The sequence below is a fragment of the Pinus tabuliformis genome, chromosome 6 (assembly GCF_031772625.1).
Source record: "Pinus tabuliformis cultivar Carrire ecotype Pingquan chromosome 6, CPIR1, whole genome shotgun sequence".
NCBI classification, from domain to species: domain Eukaryota; kingdom Viridiplantae; phylum Streptophyta; class Pinopsida; order Pinales; family Pinaceae; genus Pinus; species Pinus tabuliformis.
The window spans coordinates 51,972,758-51,997,435 of NC_142292.1; the positions used below are offsets into that span (position 1 = coordinate 51,972,758).

Consider the following 24,678-nt stretch of genomic DNA (forward strand, 5'->3'; position numbering starts at 1 on the left):
GGAGTGAATAACGATTCTTTACTGTGATTTTGTTCAGTGCATGGAAATCCACACACATGCACCAAGTCCCATCCTTATTTGGTACCAAAACAATGGGCGAACCACATGGCGAAGTAGATGGTATGATACCTTTGTTCAACAATTCTTGAATTTGTTTCTTGATTTCCATGCTCTCCATAATCAACATGTGATACATGCCAATGTTTGGAAGTGGAACACCCTGTTGCAGTTGTATCTCATGCTAACTTCCCCTCTTGGGAGGTAACCCCTTTGGTTCCTGAAACATCTCGCCATTCTTGCTTACCACATCAAAAAAATTAGATTTCAATTTTTCATTAGAACCTTCAAAAGGTTCATAATCAATATCATTATTTTTCTTGATCATGAGAAGCACAAAATTTTTACTTGCATTTACTAGTCTCTTCATCTACCCTTCATTAACCAAAAAAATGTTCATCTTTTTGCGATGGGCTCTCACAATGTACTCCACCCCATTCTTGAGCAAAAAGTGTTTGTTTTCATGGCGATAAAATACTGCTTTCCTATCATACAAATATGGACTACCCAAAATGATTCCTAAGATGTCAAGTGGAACTACATCTAACTCTACTTCATCAATGAACTTTTCAGTAATGGGGAACTTGAACAAACACTTCCTACCTAAAATTAAGTTTGATTGTGACTTACTACTAAATAATGCATCAATCTTTGTATGATTTGAAATTACCCTTACATGAAACAACTCTATTCTTGATTCTTCATTTGGAGTGTTGGTTTGACTATTTGAGGAACTAGTGCTTGCAACAACTTCTTTCCCTGTTGTAACCATGGATGAAATCTTGGTCTCATCAACAGAATCTTTACCAAGGTCATGTTGTGTGGTAGCAGTCGTTTTTTGTTTTCCCTTATTGTTTTGTTTCTTAGGCCTTAGTCGGGATGTAATTTCCAACAATGGGCTTCATCATGCCCAGCTTTGGAACAATGTTGGCATATGGTTTTCTCCCCTTCTTTCTTCACACTTGAATTCTTCTTCCCTTCCATTTTCCACCCTTCTCTTTCTCCTTACCCTTGAATGGATTTTTCTTACTACCCTCTCCCTAAATGTTCTTTCCTCTAGATTCAAGGTGCATGGATTTCACACATACCTCATCTAAGTTGTTTGGATTGAACATAAGAATGGTATGTTTCAAATAATAATGTAAACCCCCAATATATTTTAATAGTGTATCTTGGGAATTCAAATTTACTCCTAACAACAAAGCCCTCTTTCTAAACTCCCAGGTATTGTCTTGCACTTTTGGCCTTTAAGCTGCCTAAAATTATGCCAACTCATAATGAATTTTTGAATATAGTCTAAACGGTAAAATTGTCTTTTAATTGCATAAACAAATTCAACCTAAGAAATGGATATCTTACCATGAATTCACATTTCCTCTTGAGTCTTTGCTTCCCACCAGACTAATGTTGCTCCTTCTAGCCTCAATGAAGCCAACTGGATCTTTATGTCATCTTCTTGAAGGTTCTGAATTCTGCATTATACCTCCAATTGTCGAATCCAATTATCTAATTTTTCTGCATTCACTTCACCATTGTACATGGGAAGTTAAAACTTAATGTCCAATTTGAGTAAGGGAGTTTTTCCTTTTGGGTTTTTTGAATGAGTATGGGAAGTTTCAGTGGTGGTAGTGGTAGATGATGTTGTATGTGATGATGAAGATGATGAGGAAGATGATGAAGATGGTGGAGATGGAGGTGGCTTTCCTCCACTACCCTTTGAATCCTTCTTCTCATATTTTTTATCCTCTGAGCTTCCTTCTCCATGTGGAGGTTTAGAACTCTCTCCAACCATTCTAGTGTTCCTCTCTTCATAGAGGACTTTAACCATCTCAGTTAAAGTATAGAAAGCTTTCTTGAATTCTTCCTCTTCTAAAGAAGGACCTTCAAGCTCTCTTTCTCCAAACATAATGGTTGTGGATTCAGGCTCAGAAACTGGTACTACTTGTACCTCTTCAATCTTAGTTGAAGGCAAAACTTGAGGTGTTTCAAGTGTAGCTAGAATTGGAACTTTGGGTGGTGGATATTGTGGCCTTGTGGCTCTCCTTCTTCTGGGCATTACCTCAAGAGTTGCAACCAACATTTTCCCTTCTCCTCTCTGCAACTTTAACCTTGTAAGCATCACAATTTTGCAACCATTAAAACCCTACTTGCACAAAACTCGATCAAGAAAATAAACCTTTTCCTCTGATACCAACTTGATATGTTATTAAAGTTAGTTTTGTTGTGCTAATTTGAATTACAGATTTCTAAACACATGCTTGTTCATTGCTTCCTATGCATAGGTTTCCTTAGGCTGTTTGGTGATTGTAAACAGATAAATTTCATCAAGTTTAATGTGACATTTGTGAGAAAAATAGCTTAAAATAACAATGTTGAACAACAACAATAAAAAGTACAACAAACCATCAATTGAACACTTTAACACAATGTTTTGATGAAGGAGTTCACCCCTCCTAGGCTACATCTCCTTGGTCCAACTTCCATGGCTTGGGCCTCTATATTAGCTCAATATGGAAAAAAATGTTGTTTACAAAGCTCTACTACTCCTAATACCTGCACCAATGTGTTCAGAATGTTGAAATTAGCTAGGAACACCTTTTCCTAAGCTCAATTTGGTCGAAAAATGCTCCAGTTATGGCTCAAACAATTTTTCCCTACAAATCCTCCTCCAAATCTGGAAGAACTCTAGTTAGGGCTACTAAATCTGGAGGCAGGCCTGAAAATAGTGGAATTTGCCAAAATGCCACAATTTTTAACTGCGAGTTTAATTAAATGTTAAACGGGTTTAATTATCCACTAATCCGTGATTAGCGCTATAACTGTGCAATTAGGGCTAACCATAACCGTTGGAGGTTTATGCGGAGGTCACATGTGGTGTTAACCATCATGGTTTCGTTGTGTTGTCTGTCGGTTGACATAACCATTTGGTGTTAACTGTGGCGCGTTCACATGGGAGGGTTGGCTTGCCGACTGGCCCTCCCCCAATCGCAACCCTCAATGTAACACAATTCAAATACATATGGAATGTGATATGGTTAAGAACCATGTGGTAGCGTAGACGGTTAAGAGTTGTGGATTGTGTAGCGGAGGTCGTGGGGTCGAACCCTGACGCCTCCACAAAATTTTGTTCCTTTGCGCCCAAGTCTGCCTAGGCCGTTGGGAGGTGCCACGTGGTGGCCTCTGGACTTGCCACGTGGCATTCTCTCATTGGCCCAGAATTAACCAATGAAACTGCGCAACAAACTGCCACATCACCAAGCTGCAACCAATCACATTGTGACACTTGGCAAGCTTTGATTGATCTATTGACCAAAGTTGACCCTGCCTAGTCACTTTTCATGTTAGCAGTATGGACTGCTGCCTGTGCAATGACAGGGGCTTCTTTTTGTAGAAATTTTGAATAATATGACACATATTCAACAGAGATTATCCTGATCATACAATTTAAGCGGAACATGTATAATACATAATCTCCTCTACGTTGATCATCAATTTACAGAAGCAGAAACATCCACAGGCACACATAGAAGCATCAATCAAACTCATAAACACAGTATGTATCCCGGGGAAAGCATCTCGCTAAAAACCCCACACTATCTGTATATTATATTGATTGAATCATGTAACAATACAAAGCATAATACTTCTCACAAGTATCTCCACCTGTTACACACAATATAGCTCAGATTTGATCTCCAAATCTCTCCCGCTGCTTGCCTGCCTCCACTGCTCAAACCTGCTCGAGAACTGATGAGAATTGCTTCCCAAACTCGATTTTACACTGCAAAATAGTCACCCACACTATGTTGGACGTGAGCAACAGCTATAATATCATGAAGATACGTGAGCAAACTCATTGGCATACTCAATCCTTTGATTGTGCAAATCATCATGCACAGCTATAGTCACAACTGATAGCAATCTGATCCTCTAACACCTGTCCCTGCTGAACTGAACATGCACTGACATGCAACTGAGTTAACTGATGTATTCTATAGTTGCATTATGAGTTAATAACTTGTGAATTAATTAATAACTAATTCACCCAACTCATCTTTAGTCTATTGATCAGTTAGACTAAATACAACCAGTTTAACAAAGCTAAACTGAACACAACTCCATCAACTGTACCTCCAGTCCACTAAACTCAACTCACTTGAGTTCTAACTGAAGTCATGCATGCAACAACTCAACTGACTCATAAGAAAAACGAATTTCCTTCTGACAGCTGCATGTGCCACTTCCGTAGCTCAAACTGAAGTGCTCCAAGAGAATAAGATTAAGTTTATAGTCCAAATATTATTGTGAGATAATAATATTTGACTTTTCTATTTTTGACTTTGATCACTCACACTGTGATCACTCACACTGTAATCACTCACACTGTGATCACTCACACTTTCATCAAAAATAGAAGTCCATCTATTTTTCCCAACTTGATCAATCATCCATAGACATGATCCATATGTCTAAAAATAGACATAGTCTAAAAATAGACTTGCGCCAAAAATAGCCTGCGGGCCCACTTAGTGAAGGCGACTCTTTTCACTAAGCTCCATCATCTTGTTGCAATCTCAACAAGCATTTCTTGTTGCACACTTTTCAACATTTTTTGCAAAATTTCGCCTATTTAGCAAAGCGAACAAAACTCAATAAATTCCTCATACGAACTCAGTTTTCAGTGAAACAAGTTGCATTAGGATCATTTTTCCGATACAAACATGGTCATTCAAGTTTCAAGCCATTCTGAGAACTTTGATTTTTGAGCTAAATATGGAGCACCTGATCATGTTGTTCTAGAATAGATTGATCGATGTCAACAATGTAATAGACTTGGACATGTGAAAGATCAATGTTTTGATCTTTACCCGTGTGAGCATTGTAGAAAACAAAATCACCACTAAAACAAATGTTTCATAAAGAAGACTACTGCAAAAGAGGAATTAAGTTTTGGATGGATTGCTTCTTGGGATTGGTGAAAAACAGGCAAGAAGATTTGCAGGTCATACCACAGGAAATGTTTGAGAGTATTGAACAACCTTGCAGTGATGAAGAATACTTCATCTTCTCAACCTGTATCCAACAAGGGGAGAATTGTCGATGGTTTGCTATAGGTTTGAAGATTTGTCAAGTGAGCCTAAGTCAAAGATCTACATCAAGCTTGAGCCACAACCTGTACCTGTTAGAGCAAAATTTGTAGCCATAGAGACTTCATTTTTTTGGTGATTGAGTTGTTTGTGAACAAGCACTTCCAGATTCTGAATTGTTCGAGGAATTACATTGATTGTTCCAAAGTTTGTGGTCACCTTAAAACCACATTTTTGGTTGTTCTAAGAACCTATATGAAGGTTCTAGAGTTGGTGTTGGTTGACACCTTGAGTTCTTCCATATTAGTATGTGGTCATCCTCAAAAACCATTTCTTTAGAGACATTCAACTCTTCGCTGAGATGCATTTTTTTTCATTTTGAGCTCTCATTCTTGGACTATGACACATCCCTTTAGATTAAGGGTGGAATGTTAGATAGTAAATCCTCAGGATTAGGTTTGTGTTAGGGTGAGTGGTTATTTGAGGCCAAGAAGACCCAGAAACTGATTCAACGATTTCTTGTCTGTATTTATATGTACACATTGTACATCATTCTTTGATATCAATTAATATACGTTTGAGATTGGTTTCCAGTTTCTGTGTCTTACACAAGGATCACAAATTGATGTCCTCCAAGTTTGATTCCTTGTCATCGTCATGCTCATATGTCGATGACACTGCCTTCATGGCCTCCACACACCCCTTGATGGTGACAGTGCGAGAAATACCTTTGATCATCTCCATAAGAACGTGTCAGTCAAAATGCAGCAAAATTGAGAGAACGAAATGGCGAGCTGAGAAAGAGCATTTGATGAATGCCGAGGGTAGGGCATGGCTTGGAGGCCAACTATTCTCCACCATGGTGGTGAGGATTCTTACACATCTCCTCCTAGACGATATCACTATCCCCTATGATGAAGTGAAGGAATATGGGGTCATCGAGCATGTGGCAATGTTCATCTCGACCATCATGAGCCAAATGTTGGTCAGGCCCAACATGTGGCCACAATGAATCTCATCATAAAGGAGGGGCGAGTGTCCAGAGATGTGACCAACTTGGATCTGGTTTCCATGAACTGTGATATGCATTCATGCATAGACCCTAATGTTATTGATTCCAAGGTCGTGGTCACCTCTTGCAACCATGATGGACCCTACGGATCCACCGGTGTTAAGAGGTTCAAGAGCATCAGGATGACCGACAAGGTACCCAACATGAAGGCCCTCATTGTTCAACTCACTAGGGAGATTGTGCCCAAAATAATCATGATTGACATGGAGGTCATCAAGATTGATGGCTCCCCTACAATGGGGCCAACCTTTGGAGCAATGGAGGAGTTCAAGGCCAATGCCATTGCTAATCCGAATGAGGGACGCATTGTTGGGCATTATTGTCTCACTGATTGAAAGTGTATGCCAAATCCTTTTCTAAAACAACAAATTGATAATCCACTCGACGCCATCTGCAAATTTGTGGAGAATATTATCAGTGGAATGATCAAGCCACCATCCTCCCCACTAGGTCGCATTACTCTAGTGCTATTAGTTGGAATTGAAAGGTCTCCTCTAAAGATACAATATATTGATAACAAAGATCTTGTAGATAGTGATCACCAATTTACCCAGCTTGGACCAAAACTTGCTTCAAGCTTGGTGATTGTTACCTCAAAGAGTGGAGTAACTCCAACAACAAGAAGAGGATTGTTGGAGGTGTAGAAAGCCTCCATTAAAGTAAGCCTCAATTTTTTCAAGCAAGGTGTGGTCATTACTCAGGAGAATTCATTATTAGACAACACTACTTGGATAGAAGGATGGGTGGAAAATTTTACAATGTTTGATTGGGTTGGAGGCCGAAGATCGAAAATGTCAACTATCGGATTGCTTCCAGCAACGCTTTACGTATTGATACCATGTAAATACTTATTGGTGAAATTTGCTGGTGTTGGGCCTCTAATGGTCAAGGGCCAAGGATAGGTTTGTTCTTCCTTATAAATATATCTTGCCTTTGTTTAGCCGCTATCTACAACAACATGTCATCAAATCTCTTATAAAATAGTTTGATTTAGATAAGGAACCATATCAACCAAGGCCTAACTTTATATGGGAACAAAGGAAGCACATATCAACATGCCTATATTTAATAAATGAGAGGAGTTCACAACTTCTTTGTAATCTTTATTGAGATGCTCTGCGGCGGACCACCAAGATGTGACTGGGAACTTGAACCTGGTGTTACTTATGGGAACTACCTTTCTGGTATGTTGCAGGGGACAATATTTGTGCTTTATGCAAACAATTGGGAGTCTTTGACAATGACATTGCAAGAAATAACTCCTCGATCAGTGGGGACCATGATTACTCTGTATGACCATGTTGTATGGATCTATGCTAGCTCAGTCAATGTCGATGCTTATCATCCACTTGGTGTGGAAGCGAGAATGAAGGAAGTTGAAGAAGTATTGGCACTTCAAAAGAAGGCCCTTTTTGTTTTGAATGAGGTCGGTTGCAAAGAATCCATTAAGCCTTTGACATCAGTCTCGATAGTGGAATGATTCCATTATGTAGAACCAATTGAGATCATATTTCCACAAAATACCCCTCCCAATGCCACAGTAATGTCATGGTGGGACTATCAACTCACAATAATGGGAGTCAAAATTGTCGAACTTTAGTACTTGGAGGAAGCTTTTACAACATCTCATTGATAAGCCACCTATCTCAAGGTCCATTACATGGTAAATCTATCCTTGGAACCTCATTCATCATGGTTATGGGTCAACCACACAAAACCTTTGCCAACGAAGTCCATTTGTTAGGCCACACACTGCCATCATCACAGTTGGCCCACAAGCATTACAGGGTATCTTTATCCTCGGATCCCCATTCATCATGGTTGTGGGTCAACCACAGAAAACCATTATCATCAAATTCTATATGCTTGTATGCACAATGTCAGAATCACAGTTGGCTCACAGACATTACAGGGTATCTCTATCCTCTAATCTTCGTGTATCATGGTTATGGGTCATCCACAAACCCTCGGTTAGGGGTCAACCACAAAAATCCCTTGCCTTCAACAACATTTGGTTTTGGGTCATCCACTAACCCACAAATCATCTTCAACAAAAGCTTCTCCATATGGAACTTCACGCAATGAGGATTATTGCTTCTTAAGGTGGGAGAAATGATTCGAACGGAAAGTCACATCCACCCATGGTATTTGCACATGGTATTGTAATTCATCCACCCATGGTAATTACCCATGGCATTGTAACTCATAAGATTATAAATTTGGGCCTCACTTTGTAAAAAAGGACAGATTGGTCTAGCATAATGTAGTTGTAATTATCTCATCATTTTAATAAATAGTTCTTTATATGTTTCTTCTCTATCAATGTTTCAATGTCTCAAATATTGTGCATCCCAAGATCTGGATCACTCAATGACCATGTGGGAAATAATGAAATTGTAGCTTGAGCAAGGAAATCAAGGATTTTATTATGTATGTTTCAATGGTGCTCCTATTTATGATATCGATTGTGAGGATGCGACATACGATTGTCAAATTGTTGGCCATGAACATAAGGAAATGGCAATAGAGTATCTAGTGCACCAAATTGTGGAAGATGTGGTGATGATGGCCCTTCCTTCCTTGTCCATATACAATGAAAGTAGGTTATGATCTTTTTGGTTGTCTTGTCTTTGGGAATCGTTATACTATTATGGGTACAAAGGATGGTGCATTGGAAACCATTTTTCAATAGAGTTGGAAATTAATAATTATTGAAATACATTAAAGCGGATGCATAGTGATTAGTGTGGGAGCATGACTGGGCAAGCCACATGTTGTCCTTGATAACTTTTGACGTAAATGGCTTGATATGTTGAGAATCCCCCCCCAAAGGCATACACTCTAACTAGTAATAAGAATGGTTTCAATGAACCAGTCGCATGCAAAGAGTGCTAGATAGGAAAAATCAATACATGTGGTATCAAATGCCATGTTTATATTTAGTTGTTGAAGGTAATATATCACTCCCACCATATTTTTGTCAGTGGCTACAAATTCTTGGCAGCATGCTGTAGCTAGGAATGCAAGGATAATGCTTCGACATTGAAACATTGGATGTGGTTTTCTCATTAACTGAAGTACTACATCGTGATTTATTCTTGTTGTTAATCATGTGTTGTACGGTTTCTCTTGTTATTTATGAAAAAAAAACATACATGAAGCAGCTACTGCAAGTATTAATTCTTTTATTTGATGTCTTAACAAAGGTAGGATGGTGATCATGTTGAATTGCATGTCCATCAAGGTGGCATAGATTATGTTGGCGGATGAATGACACGAGGAGTTGAGAAAGGCAAAGCCAACAATATGGCATATGGACAATGAGCTTACAGAGGCCAACTAGGAGCATGAGGGCAAAATGTAAGAATAGATCTTATCATTTTTATTATACAATGCACTGAGGACAATGCATAAAATAAGGGGGAGGGGAATTTAACACGCCTGACCTAGACCCCGAATTGTAATGTGAAGACTTGGATCCTGAATTATAATGTACATGTACATGTGACACTCATGCTAGTGTGTGACCTTCAAGCTGGTGTGAATGTGTAATTGGGTTAGAGAACTTGCAGTATTAGGTTGTTGAGATGAGTTCCATTAAGGCCTATGCACCTAGATATGTATGATGTATTAGGCCAATGAGCCAACATAGATATGAATTTGAGGACAGACGGTCCAATGAAAATCAGGCCAGTGAAGCTGACTAACATGGCTTTTAACTAACTTGTCATTATGTTGTGGACCGATGGACAAAAAGAGTCTGGGCGCCGAGACTCCACAACAAAAGGCATCATGATATGGAAATATATTAATATTATAATAAATATTAAAATATAAAGTAAAGGGGACACCAAGTCTATAAAAAGGTATTTCCCTTATTCAATTAAATAATCAAAATAGAGGGACATGGGTCCCTGGATGAGACCCTAGAAGAGTACCTGGAAGGCCTATGAGGGAAGTGGAACTCTTGGAAGCCACATGATTTTTGGTTGGAGGTTGTCAAGCTTGGTACCTAGGTTGTGCGAAGCCTAGAAGGGTACCTAGAAGGCCTCTGAGGGCAATGGAACTACCAGAAGCCACGATACTATTGTTTGGAGGTTGTCAGGCTTGGTACCTTGGTTGTGTGAGGGTTTAGAAGGGTATCTAGAAGACCCGTGAGGGAAACAAAACTTTTGGAGCCACAAGACTCTAGAACATCCATGACTAGCCAAGATAGAGGTTGATGGGGGATGTGAGTCTGCATATCAGAGGTTGTTGGGTGTGGTACTTTAGCCTTGTTACGTTTGGTAGGAAGCTCGTACCTAGCTTAAGAAGTTAATGCCAAGTGGAGTCATGGCCCCAACTTGAGGATGACTAGTGGCTAAGAAAACTAAAGTAGCATGGTTTAAAGTTGGGAGGAACATCCAAGTCCATAGCCAGTTGGTAAATATAATAGATAAGTGCCCAAAACTTGATATGCGCATGTTTATGAGTTATCATGGCATGTTTTGGTTGTGTATTTATACAAATTTTCGCTAGTATGGTTTTACAATGCACAATGGTTGTGTTCTGGTTAAATTTTATATGTGTTATTGGTTGTTTCAATAATTGTTTGAGTGGTGTTGGAGTAGACAATCAAGAGTGGGCTTCAGTGCAAGAGCTCAATAATTCCAGTGATTCACAAAGAAGAATGGAACTTGCATTTGCCTTCTCTTAAAAGAGAGGTATAGTAATTAACATAGATGAAATTGATAGTATTGTGTGGATAAAAAATAAGCAAGTGGGGTGCTCTCACAAGTGAGGCTGGGATATGAAGCACTAATTCATGAAGATTCTCTTTGTGTAAATAAGTGGTGGTATAATTTGGTTGCTTCTTGAATGAAAAGTTCCTACTTGGAATGTGTTAGCAAAAAAAGGATGGTAGGGACCAGGTAGATGTATCTTGTGTTGTGTCAAAGAGGAATCTATTGAACATATCTTGTGTTGTATCAAAGGGGAATCTATTGAACATATCTTGTGTTGTATCAAAGGAGAATCTATTGAACATCTTTTTGTGTTTTGCTCCTTTGAGATTTTTTTATGGAAATATGTAATGTATTTTTTTAACTTAAAAGGAGGATGGATAGGTCAAACTATGGAAGAATGCTTGTGGGTTTGGACTCATAGATATAGGAATTCCTCATTCAAGTTCCTTTCGATCTTTGTGTTATGGGGACTTTGGCTAGGAATGAATAAAACTCTTTTTCAAATTACTGCAATATTTTCTAGTTTAATTGCCTATAACATGAGGGCTTCTTTTATTGAATACGTGAAGCCATTGAAAGTCAAAAAGAAAAAGGATGCAAACACTTTGGAGATATCTGATGGTGAGGTATGGGGATCCTTTGTGGTGCCCATCAAAGGCACATATATGGAGTAGGAGTTGTATTTTTCTTCCCGGAAAATGTGATGTTTACATGCAAAATGGGGATTGGTAAAGGCATAAATTTTGTTGCTTAAGTGGTGGCTATGTAGGCTGCCTTTTGCATCACTTGGTGAAAACAGGTGAAAGCTTTCAAGTTGTTAGGGGACTCTAAGTTTTAGTGGATTGGTTTAATGGGAAGGTTGATCTGAGAATTCTTCATTTGGAGGCATAACAAAGGAAGATTCGCCAACTGCAAGGGCAGTTGGCTAACATTCAGGTGTTGCATGTCTTCAAGGAGAATAATTTCATAGCAGACATGATGTCAAAGCAAGCATTACTTTTAGATAATGGAGTAATTTCTATCTTAGAATTTTGTAACGATGTTGTAGTAGGTGAATTTTCTTTTAATTCTTTTTTTACTCTCCCTAGGTTGAGATAAAAGTTACTAACTAAATATATATTATTCATAGTTAAACTAAATATATATGCTATTCATGCTTCTAAGCCAGCAGCTGGGTAGCCAAGCAATTGTACTTTTTAATTTATAGTGAAATAGCAAAAACAAGTATTTTATATGAAAAATAAAAGAAAATGGTGAGTGGTGTCACCAGCGGAAGGGCTGTGGACGTTACACTAAAATTCAGTTTTAAGGAGTGTCAATTATGTGAAAAGAATGCACTGTAAGGCTATGATCATCAGATTTCATAAATTATGTCGTGCAATGCATTAAAGAAACCATCCATGCATTCTCCAGCTATATTTTAACCTTTGTGTTAGGAGTTACTTCTCAAAAAAAAATACAGGTAGAGTGCTGTTACTTTCCTAGGGATCAATCAGAATTTTAAAGCAATTAAAAATTTGGTAAATATTCTTATTCTGATGCAGCATTGAGCATGAAACCATCCAATATATATATTGTGCGATGCGAATCTCAGACTTGGGTACTCAGAGAATTAGTGTATCTCAAATGGTTCCAAGAAAAAAAATGTTCATCTAATCCCTGAAATCTGTTTAGAAAATTGTCTTCAGGCTAATGAGAATTATTACTATTCATCATAAGAAGTCCAGCAAGTCGTGAAGGATGTGAACTTAATTTAGCTAAAGTATGTCATTAGATTTTGAAAGAAGGCAAAACAATTTGATATGAAAGTGCTTGACATCCAAGTAAAACATTAAGTGCCTATTGATTTTATTGTCCTTTAAGTGCAATCCATGGTTATTCGAGTAATTTTTAGATTAACTGCTTGTCTTAGTCAATTAGATTTTGAAATAGGGAATCGTTGAAAAGGAGTTTCCAGATTCAAGCTGCAGATTAAACCCCTGAAACGTCTACATCACTGTGTGAAACAATGCTTCGATTTGAAGGAGTGCGTATTATTAAGTTTGATCTATCAGCAAATTTGAAATGAACCTTTCAGATTCAACAAAATTTTATTTACAAGTCAAATTTACATTAGATTGATCGTAGTTATCAACCTACAATAAACCCAACTTTACTGAAAAGTAATGAGGCTTGGCTCGATTAAACTAGGTAGGGCAGCCATAATCTGAAGGCTTGGCTCGATTAAACTAGGTAAGGCAGCCATAATCTGAAAATTGGCGTTATTAAACCTAAACCCAGTTGCTTCTTTATTATTTTCCTCCCATTTTCAAACATAACATCTACCTTCTCACGACAGAACTAAACTTGCCGAACAAAACTTAAAAGCCAGTTGCATCTTTATTATATACCTCCCTAAAATTAAGGGGCATTCCGAGAATCGAACTCGGGACCTCTCGCACCCGAAGCGAGAATCATACCACTAGACCAAATGCCCTCTCACAGGTGTGTTAATGTGCTTCTGGTAACTTTGTTAAAAAGCTGGCTACTTCATTATCACCAAAAAAATTATCATATAATAATGAGGCAATAAGATTTCTGGTTATTACCAACAAATGAGAGACAGCGGGGCATTCCGAGAATCGAACTCGGGACCTCTCGCACCCAAAGCGAGAATCATACCACTAGACCAAATGCCCTCTCACAAACAGTTAAACCCTAATTTCCTGTGAGCAGGAAGCTACATTCTCAGCTTGTCTCAGATGAACTCTATCTTCACTGGTATTCATAATCTGCTTCAATAAGTAAATCCTATTCATTGAATTTTATTGGGAAGACACTTCAATATTTAAGCCCAAACGAACAAAGTGGGAAAAGGACGCCAAGTGGGTGCATCGTTTAAAAAAAAAGGTGTATATTTTTTCAGTGGTCTACTTGATGCAAGTAATAATTGAATTTAAAGAATAATATTTTACAATTTATTTGTATTAAAGGTATGTGAGGATGTTGAATCTATTTTTTTAGAATTTAACATTAATTTTATTGATAAAAAAATTGTAATTTTAAGATTTATTATTTAACAAATTTTGGTGATTATAAAATTGAAAAAGTCAAAATATTGATTTTTGTTTATCCGCGCATTAAATGGATGATTAGTAAAAGATATATTGGATCTATTTAATTGTATCATTTGTTGTTTATTTATTTTTATGGGAAAAATAATCACAAAGTTAGTGCTAATAAAGAAACTTTTCAAGGGGTTAAATTATAAATGAATATAGAATGGAGAAGTAGGCATATATAAATAAAATCTTTGGAGAACTATTGGATCAAGAAAGAATTAAAAAAAAATCAATGGATTAAATTATAAATGAATATAGAATGAGCAAATATGACGGACAAGTGGCATATATAAATAAAATCCTTTCAAAATTATTGGATTATGAAAGAATTGACATGAATAAAATCCTTAGAGAACTATTGGATTAAGAAGGAATTTACATGATTGTTATATGTCATGAAATTTTATGGAGGTCAAAAACCATTGGGTTGGATGAGATCAACAAACCAAATATACACATTAAAAAAAATGTTGCTCAATTACAAACATTATGATTGGTGATTATTATTAAATCTAGCCATTAAAGTGTCCTCGTAGAATTAAAAACTAACATGAATTATACCTTAATGAAGATATTTAAAAAAATATCCCAAAAACAAAAAATATTGTAAAAAAACAAATAACATTTACAAGAAAGAATGCAAATGATCTATTAGATTTGTTGTGTATAAAATACAAAAGAACATCTCTCATATATAACAATGCAAGAAGTCCAACATTTAGCAAATGATAGTTGTCACCACTGGGCACATAACGACTCCTACGTAAACTTACAACTAACAATAGTTGGTTGCATAAAAAACACTAACATCCCTTTTAGGCAAAACATAGAGAGAAAAAAACACAAAAATGGGTTTCTCAAAATAGCCCTACCAAGGTTAACACAAGCTCTCATGAGAAGAGAAAAGCATAAAAACCCATAGGAAAAAATGGTCCTCCTTAAAAGAGAGAAAACAACATAAACAAAAATAAAAGGACTCAAGATTACCCCTCAAGAACAATTTCCTTTGCCCCAAACATTAGTTGTAACTAAAAAAAAGAAGTGATGCTAAAGGTTTATTGAAGATTTCTACAACTTGTTCTTCTGTAAGCAAGTACTCCAACCTAAAAACATCGTTTTATATGAATTGCTAAATGAAGTGCTTGTGAATCTCAATATGTTTTCCTTAAATTCTATGGAGTAATTTTCCTTAGATTCTAAAGAAATATAAGTCTTAAAAGTAGTTAATACTTGTACCTAAGTGATCTTTAAATTGTCATATTACACTAAGGAATTTGTCACAATAGATCTATTAAAATGTACTAAAATATATACTACGAAGGGTTAGTTCCCTTAGATTCCAGATGTGTTATTATTAATTTTGTTGTTTATGCATGCAAGAGATAAAATGTGGAAAATAGAGAACATTGAAATACAAACACACGTCAATCACAATGAACATCAAGATATGCTAAGGGAAACCCTTTTGGGAGAAAACCCAAATGTGAGGTTGCTCTACTATTTTTTGTCTAGAATGGAAATAATGCAATACAAAGGAGAAGGCACTCTCTATGAAGTAACTTTTCCTTGATTCTAAGATTCTTTAATTCGATGGTTTTCTAGCTTAACTAATTAAATTAGCTAAAAAACAAGAAATGGAAAATAGAAAGAAATACACACATAATCCACAATATACACAAAGATTTTCTTTGGGAAACCCTTACAAGAGAAAACACAGATAAGTGAGGAAACTCTGCCCACTTTTATCTAATATGGAAAATGTAAGTGCAAAAAAGTGGTACTCTCTATGGAGTTACCTGATACCTATGGCTTGTATGTCTACTACAAAATCCTAATACCCTCTATTTTTCTCTTTTACTTCCCACTCCCAATTGTGCTACTCTACTATGGAACAAAATACAATAGAAAATATGGTACCCCTACTTCTAGACGCTCAGTTTATAACATAGCTCAATAGCCAACTAGGGGTAAGGTTAACTCTTTCAACCCTCAACTAGAGTTACGAGTTTGAACCTTCTAGAGTCTTCTTTGTAGTCCATATATTGCTAGCCCCATATGCATGAATAATAGGGGTTGACATGACATCCACTTTTACGGTCAACTTGCAAGAGGCATAACTTTTGCATGCAAACTTTTATTGATGTGATTCTTGCACCTTTGGAAAGGTCTTTGAGTGTAGAAGAACGTCCTTGGATGACATGCTAAAGCCGGAAAGTTTGATGCCAGAAAACAATCATTTAATGCTTCAAAATGGCCCCAACATGTTTCAAGCCCTAATTCTCCAAATTAAGATTTGTAGGTAAAAAATGACCCTGTAAAATAATCCAATTTTTCCACTCTAAAAACATTAAAGTAAATAACAAATAATATAATGATCCAATATGGATCATCCTTAGACACTTAAACACTTAGAGTAAAATCCATTTAAGTTTGTAAGAAGTAAAGTAGGATTGCTTGAGTAAATTATTATGTTCCATTATTACCGCAGGGAAAATGTGCTCAATTATTATGTTCCATTATTACCGTGGGGAAAATGTGAAGTTCCACTCTTGGCCATAAAAATTGACATTTTGTTCAGTAGGCTCCAAATAGAACAAGGCTTTACTCCACTAAATTTGATGGCTCATAAATGAGGTGAAAGCTCTTAATTTTACATACCCTACAAAGGGGTTAGAGTTCCATCTCTTTTGACCACTATGAAACAAGTCATGTTTATACAATTCACATAACAAATTATAATCGTCCTCATTGCAATTAGGGTATAATGTACAAAAGTGATCATATTTCTAAGACATATGTCAGGACATTGTAGGGTTTATCTATAGCAAACAATCACAATTCGTATGATAATGATTGCTCTACTTACAGGTGACGAGGACATACGAGTGAGGGCTTCATGAGCTAGATGACACATCTGTTATTTATCCAACCTCAATTGTTATGCCTCAGCTATCAACTCCTTAGCAACCTATAGGCTTCCTGAATGCTCTGCCTGTCCATCCATAAAAATTATAATTTCTCAAGGCATAAAATTCAGCCCATTGTATCGTAGATTGTGAATTAGTGGTATTCCTGCAATGAAATCATGGATTGGCCAAATGACTTAGAAACCATCCTCCCTTTCATTACTTCTTTCTTCAATCAAAGGACTTCAAAAAAGTTTGATGCATAACTTTCTACTAGAGGTATTCTGTTTGCTCTCCGTTTGCTCTTCTCTACCTTTCTCTACCTTTGGGTACCTCCTCACAGGGTTATTGGCTTAACCTTGAAGAACCTTTACAGGTTTTTCTTGTAAGACCCCATTTGTATTTCATAGTGTTTTATTTTGAGTCTCTATCACAAATTCCACTATATTTACCAAATTTTTAGAGATATTCTCTAGCAACCTCAGTCATGGTTTCCTTTACAACTTTGCCTTCAGGATTTATGCAAAACCATTTCTGGCTTCTTTGGTTTTGTAGCAGTAGGAATCCAAAAGAGCTTGTACCAACACAATCAACAGTAGGTTCTGTGACAAAATTAACTTCAACAACAGGTTCTGTAACATCTTTGAAATCATAATTTCAACAACATTATTTGCAATATCCTTGAATTCAACATTTTCGTCATCTACACCACCTTCATGTGAAGCAAAAGGTGGAGGTTCCACCTTACATATTCCTCCATTCCACTTCAAGTTGCTCTTCCATAGCCCGAATCAAGGTGTCTAAGTTCACTTTGGGCGTAAGGTGTTCTTTCCTTTCCTAAGCGGCAGCTAATTTTTGGTGCAATCCCTTTGGTCACTTTGTCACAGCTCAAACTCTTGTTAGATGAAGAAAGTATTAATCACAAATCACGAGAGCCTAGATGCACAATAGGCAAGCTACCCACTGCCACTTCTAAATAAGGGAGGGAACTACTCTGGAATTCAGTGTTAAAGAGTGCCAATCATCTGAAAAGAATTCACAGTAACCCTATGATTATCAGATTTCATAAACTGTGTCCCGTGATACATTAAACAAACCATCTATGCATTCTCCATCTATTTTAACCTTTGTATTAGGAGTTACTTCTCAGAAAAACACCAAGTGGAGTGTTGTTACCTTCCCAGGCATCAATGAGAATTTTAAAACAATTAAAAAACTGGTAAATATTATGCTGAGGCAGTATTGAGCACGAAAACTATCAAATATATAGTGTGTGCAATGTGAATCTCAACTTGGGTGCTCAAAGAATTAATGTATCTCAAATGCTTCCAAGAAAACAAATGTTCATCTAATCACTGAAACCTGTTTACAAAATTGTCTTCAGGCTAATGAAATTTTTATACCTTGAACTGCAAATTAACTAGAGAATTATTACACTTCATCACAAGAAAGTCCAGCAAGTCGTTAAGGATGTGAACTTACCAATTTGGCATACATATGTCAATAGATTTTGAAACTAGCCCAAACAATTTGATATGAAAGTGCAACAGTACTGAGTAAGTGTACTTGAGATCCAAGTGAATCCTTAAGTGACTATTGATTTTATTTTCTTTAAAGTGCAATCCATGAAAATATTAATGCGAGATGACTGCATGGTTATTCAGGGAATTTTTAGTTTATCTACTTGCCTTCGTCAATTAGTTCTTAAATAAGGAACCGTTGAAATTGAGTTTCCAGATTCAAGCTTCAAATTAAACCCCTGAAACGTCTACGGCATTATGTGAAACAACGCTTCGATTTGACTGAGTGCAGTATTATTGAGTCAGATCTATGGACAAATTTGAAATGAACCTTAAAATCCAACAAATTTTTATTGCAAGTCAAATATATATTCGAGGTATCATTGAGATATCAAACTACAATAAAACCCGAGTTTACTGAAAATAATGAGACTTGGCTCAATGAAACTTGGTAAGGCAGCGTAGATCTGAAAATAGAGGCTTATAAACCTTAGGCCGCATGTAAGACAAAAGTTTAACGACATAGCTAGTAAAGAAAGGGAAACCTAAAACCAGTTCCTTTTTAACTTAACATCTATTTCTCACACTAAAGCCAAACTTGCTAAACTTTCAGGCGGTTTTTATATTCTTTTCGAGGTTGACCTGTGATACTATCCAATATAAGTCGAAGAAAGGCTAAAATTGCTAAACTTCTTCAAAAACTTTCAGGCGGTTTCTTAACATCTACCTTCGAGCTTCAATTGCTAAACTTCTTCAAAAACTTTCAGGCGGTTTCTTAACATCTACCTTCGAGCTAAAATTGCTAAACTTCTGCAAGAACTTTAAGGCGGTTTTTATTTTCTTTTCTTCCTTCATTTCGAAGTTGACCTGTGATACTATCCAATTTAAGTTCGAAGAAAGGCTAAAATTGCTAAACTTCTTCAAAAACTTTCCAGCGGCCTGTTTTTTTCTTTTCTTCCTTCTATTTCGAGGTTGACGCGGGCCCTCTCGCCTATGCCCCGATGTAAAATTGCAGAAGTGGAGTCTGGCTCCGCAGCCATTTTCGAAAGGAAATATTGTTGAGAGTGGGATTTGAACCCACGCCCTTTCGGACCAGAACCTTAATCTGGCGCCTTAGACCAACTCGGCCATCTCAACATATGAATAAGTCGCACTGGCATAAGATACAGGTCTACAAATTGATTACCCTGTAATGTTTTACACCAAGCTTCATTCCCTATAAAATGCGCAACGGCATGAATTCGAGTCATTCCGATAATTCTTACCATTGCTCTCGGCGACAATGAACGACAATGTTACCGTGAGAAGGGAAGAACGGGGCATTCCGAGAATCGAACTCGGGACCTCTCGCACCCAAAGCGAGAATCATACCACTAGACCAAATGCCCTTATTTGATCGTTTAAAAGCTACTTGTTATATATTCGGAAAAGCTATATGTACCGTCCAGATTAACTCTGCAACTCTGCCATTTCCACCGCTCTTCATAATCTGCTCTCACAGTCCACTCGCCCTCCACATTTTCCTGCACCTGAATGCTAAATAAAGAAGTAAATACTGTACATTGAATTTTATTTGGGAAGAAACTTCGGACAATTTAAACCCTAACGAATATACTTCCAAAGTGGGGAAAGGGACGCCAAGTCGTTGCGTCGTTTTAAAATAAGAGGGATATATTTTTTCAGTGGTGTACTTGCAGTGATGCAATGGGAAATTGTATAATTTAGTTGTATGAAAGGCAAGTGAGGATGGAGGATTTATTTTTTATTATAAATGTTAATATCATTTATTAAAAATTGCAGTTTCAACGAAAAAATTGTTGAAACTTTGGTAAAATAAGGAAAAGTCAAAATCATAAAACATTTAGTGTTATTTTTTTAGATGGTTTTTACATAATTAATTATTTATTGGATTTATTTAATAGTTTCGTGTTTCTATTCATTTTTATGTGAACAATATTACAAAAAGCAAGTGATAATAAAAAGATTAAGATTTTTTAAATGGATGTATAGTGGGAGAATAGGATGGGGAAATTTATAATTTTTGGAAGACTATTAGATTATGAAGGAATTAACATGATTGTTATATTATTTAATTAAGGTTTTTGTGATCTATATCAAGTTTTTAACACATGTTTTTTGCGATAATCACATTAAAATTTATTTGTCAACGCGTTTCGAATGAGCAAGCGTGGTTAGTGCAATTTAATGAAAATTGAAAACCATTAGGCTCCATGAGATCAATAAACCATAATATACACAATTTAGAAAAAATGTTACTCAACTACACAGACATTGTGATTGGTGCTTGTTGTTATATCCCACCATTAAAGTCATATTGGACTTGAAAAAAAATATGAATTACACTTTAATGAAGACATTTAAAAGAATATCCTAACAACAAAAACTACCACAAATAAATTAAAAAACCTTTTACAAGAAAGGATGCAAATGATCTATTAGATTTATTGTGTAGAAAATATAAAAGAACATCTACGATATATAATAATGCAAGAAGCCCAACATTTAGTGAAGGATAGTTGCCACTATTGGACATCTTACGTAAGCTTACAACTAACAATAATTGGTTGCATTGGAAAATAATACTAACAACCCCCTTAAGCAAAACATAGAGAGTAAAAAAATAAGACATGAATGGGTCCTGGTAACTAGCCCTACTAAGGTACTCAAATACAAACTCTCATAAGTAGAGAAAAGGAGAAAAACCCCATAGGAAAAGTGGTATGTAAATTTTCATGGATATTCCATTGGACAGTTTACAACAACTTATCTATTAAAATATATTAGAAAATCTAAAATATACATTATTAGGGTTAATTTCTACTAAGATTTTTGGATTTGTTATTTATTTTTTACTGCGTATGCATGCAAATTATAACTATGCAGAAAGCAGGGAAAAATTTAGGGGCTACTATTCATAAGAGGGCTAATTTTTCATGCTTTTTCCAAAAAAAAGATTCGCCAATTTCCTTTTTTTCTAAAAGTTATTCACCCAAATTTTATAGTATAATATTATTTTACCTAAAAATTGCCAAAATTAAATATAGAATACTACAAAATTATTATAGATCTAAGTATTTTTACAAAAAAATATCCCCAAACATTTTGCAATTTGCATATTAGGGACTAGTAAGATTTGCCAATGCTTCTAAACTTTGAGATAAATTTCCATCCTTAAAATTTTCTCTGGAAAAAAGTAGAGAACAAATAGAACATCCACTCACAAGCCACAATAACACAAGATATGACCTAGGAAACCCTTTCGGAAGAAAACCCAACTAGTAGGTGAGGTTGCTCCACTCTCTTTCTTTGAATGGAAATGGATGCAAGTATAAAAGAGTGAGACCTATAACCCGTGAGCTACTACAATATAGAACCTTTGTGTTCTCTCTCTATATCCACTTTCAACTAGTCTGTTCATTTACGGAACAAAATGCACTTGAATAGAATGGAATCCCTTTTCCTCCCAGTGGCCCAATTATAACACAACTTGATAGCCTATTAGTGGTTAAGTTTAACTCCTTCAATTCTTAACTAAAGTTACAATATTGAATTTTCTAGAGTCTTCTTCATCATTATCAAGTGGATAGCCCATTTTCCATGAATAATAGAGGTTGATGTGGCATCTTGTCAATTCATGGTGGTCAAAACAAGAAGGTCAACTTTTGGATGGCATAACTTTTGCATACAAACTCTGATTGAGGCAATTCTTATGCCATTGGAAAGGTAATTTTGTGTAGAATAGTGCTAAGGGGTGTATGCTTAGGTGGAAAATTTGTATTCCAAAAAAACATCATTTGATGCTTCAAACTGCTTCTGGAAGTTTCAAACCCCAATCTACCAAATTGAGACTCGTCGATAAAAATGGCCTTATGAGTTAATTCCTCCAATTTTCCCACTCTGAAAGTATCAAGATGGATGACAAATAATGTAATGATCAAATCCAGATAAAAAAAATCTTCCCCAAAAGAGAGAAAACAACATAAATAAAAAATTAAGATAGAAGGACTCAAACTTACCCCCCAAGAACAACTTCCTTTGCCCCAAACATAAATTGCAACTAAAGAAAACAAGGTGATGCCAAAGATTTAATGAATATGTATACAAATTTTTCTTCTATAGGTAAACACTCCAAGCTAAAAACACCTTGTTAGATGAGCTTTTAACTAATTCCATGTGGATCTCAATATGTTTTACCCTTTGATTCTCCATTGAGTCGTGATAAATGTGTATGATGTAACATTCTCTACCATTCCCTTGCAATAATATGGGTTGTGGAAGGTGTCACTGGTTTTTTAATTTTAAATTATCAATGATCATAATATACCGGGTTAAAAAAATGTCATTTATCTAAAACTTGCAAAAATAGATGTTATGGTAACTATAAAGTCCATCTCTGTGAGAGCTTTTTGATAAGACAAATATTTTAACAAATTGAAATCTAGATTAAAAGTGTTGCTCACATACAAATATTATTTTACATGGGTCTTAAGTGGTTTTCTCTTTTTAACTTGGGTCATCTTGTGGATCAATGATTCTACTACACTATTTCAAGATCTATTGAACACACACACACAAAACACTGAAATAAAATCAACGTCATGTATTAATGCATATACAATCGATCCATACCATGTTTCAATGTGTATATTCAAACATGTAGTGGAAATTAAAACCCCATGACATCTATCTATAACCAAGGGTTTATATAATAACAAATGTGTGCATATATAAACAATTGTTTGAACATAAATATTTTTTTTTTGTATCCCAAATGAACCCAGGAGCTCGCTTGACATGTAACTACTAGTAAACATCTGAGGTCTACGACATGTCCTCCTCTCTGTAAATCGGGTCACAACTGGGGGATTTGAACCTTGGATCTCTCAGTTTTCATAGATTTCACATTAATTCAATCACCAATTGAGCTCCCCCCACTCGGGGGGACATTATTGAACAATTATTTAAATGAATACACATTACTATATATATTTGCAGTCCATTTTACTTCAATTGAAGACAAGAAGACAAGGACTTCACGTCTAGGAAATGTGGGATGTCTTCAAGTGGATCTTAAGGGAATGAATCCAAACAAGGCACGATGGATTGAGATAGGGAAAGTGAGGGAGAAGTACCCTCACCTATTTGTTGTGTAATTTATCTTTTGTGGTCCAAAAGTTTCCTAGTGAGGAGGATTGATCCAAGATGACGTAAAATTCAAAGTTCCTAAAATTATATGTAAATAACACCAAGTCAAAGAGCTCGAAGAAACAATTCCAAATCAATTTGAATCACGCTGAATGAAGTCTGTATGTGAAACTTATCATGTTCCAAAGTTTTGCGACAATACAACAAAAGGAGGACAAAGTGACGTGTGGCAACCTCTCAAGATGACATGTGATAGGTCATATGGATGACACTTGGAAGATGATGTGGCAGTTTTTGAAGTGCGACACATAGCATGATGTGGTTGCACCTAGTCTCCACACATGGCGAGCTCAAGGTGAGTTGGTAGACTAAATGGACCAATCTGATGATGACACATGACCCAATCAAAGGGCACCACATGGCACTCCAAAATAAACCAACATCAACGAGATTCAAACATGTAACCTCTAGAGCAAGAGGCAAGCACCCAACCAATGGGTTGTGGGAAAATGTTTGTAACTATAGCCGAAAAAGAGGGGGGAAGGCCACACGCTTGACCCCATGACCTCTCTGTGAGGGCACCTCCGCATAATACAACGTGGCATATATCATTGGTGGTTATATTTAAATGCGCCCAAGTTCTAATGTACCCTATGGTTAATGCGTTGGATAACGAAGTAAGCACATGACCGAAATATATATTATATTGTTAAATGGTTGTGGGACAACATATCATTCAGCCGCACATCAGGTTATGGATTAGAGTGGTATATTATGGATACATTGTCGAATTTATGATATGGTTGCACAGTTATAACATATACCATATATATCATATGGCTGTTACAACAGAAATTCCTGCAGGTTCGACCTCGGGTCAATGAATCGTCAAGATTATATATATGAAATGTTTTTCCACTGCACCATACAAGTGCGGTTGTGTTATTTCGACCAAGATCCTTTGATGTTATAGCGTGATCATCATTGTTTGTTTTGTTGTTGTTGTTGTTTTTTTTTTGTGATAAATCATAGAATTTATGTCATT

General features: G+C 36.3%; 4 non-coding genes and 1 pseudogene across 4 annotated transcripts; 1 reads left to right on the forward strand and 4 right to left on the reverse strand.

Annotated features, from left to right (window-relative positions):
• Nucleotides 1–6,152: 6,152 nt before the first annotated feature.
• LOC149257166 (glucose-6-phosphate isomerase 1, chloroplastic pseudogene) lies at nucleotides 6,153–7,696 on the forward strand (annotated as a pseudogene).
• A 5,648-nt stretch (nucleotides 7,697–13,344) lies between these two features.
• Nucleotides 13,345–13,416, reverse strand: TRNAP-CGG (transfer RNA proline (anticodon CGG)). The gene has a single exon. It is a non-coding gene; the product is annotated as a tRNA-Pro (tRNA).
• A 130-nt stretch (nucleotides 13,417–13,546) lies between these two features.
• TRNAP-UGG (transfer RNA proline (anticodon UGG)) lies at nucleotides 13,547–13,618 on the reverse strand. Its single transcript has one exon. It is a non-coding gene; the product is annotated as a tRNA-Pro (tRNA).
• Nucleotides 13,619–19,523: 5,905 nt separating this feature from the next.
• TRNAL-AAG (transfer RNA leucine (anticodon AAG)) lies at nucleotides 19,524–19,604 on the reverse strand. Its single transcript has one exon. It is a non-coding gene; the product is annotated as a tRNA-Leu (tRNA).
• A 179-nt stretch (nucleotides 19,605–19,783) lies between these two features.
• Nucleotides 19,784–19,855, reverse strand: TRNAP-UGG (transfer RNA proline (anticodon UGG)). Its single transcript has one exon. It is a non-coding gene; the product is annotated as a tRNA-Pro (tRNA).
• Nucleotides 19,856–24,678: the final 4,823 nt, after the last annotated feature.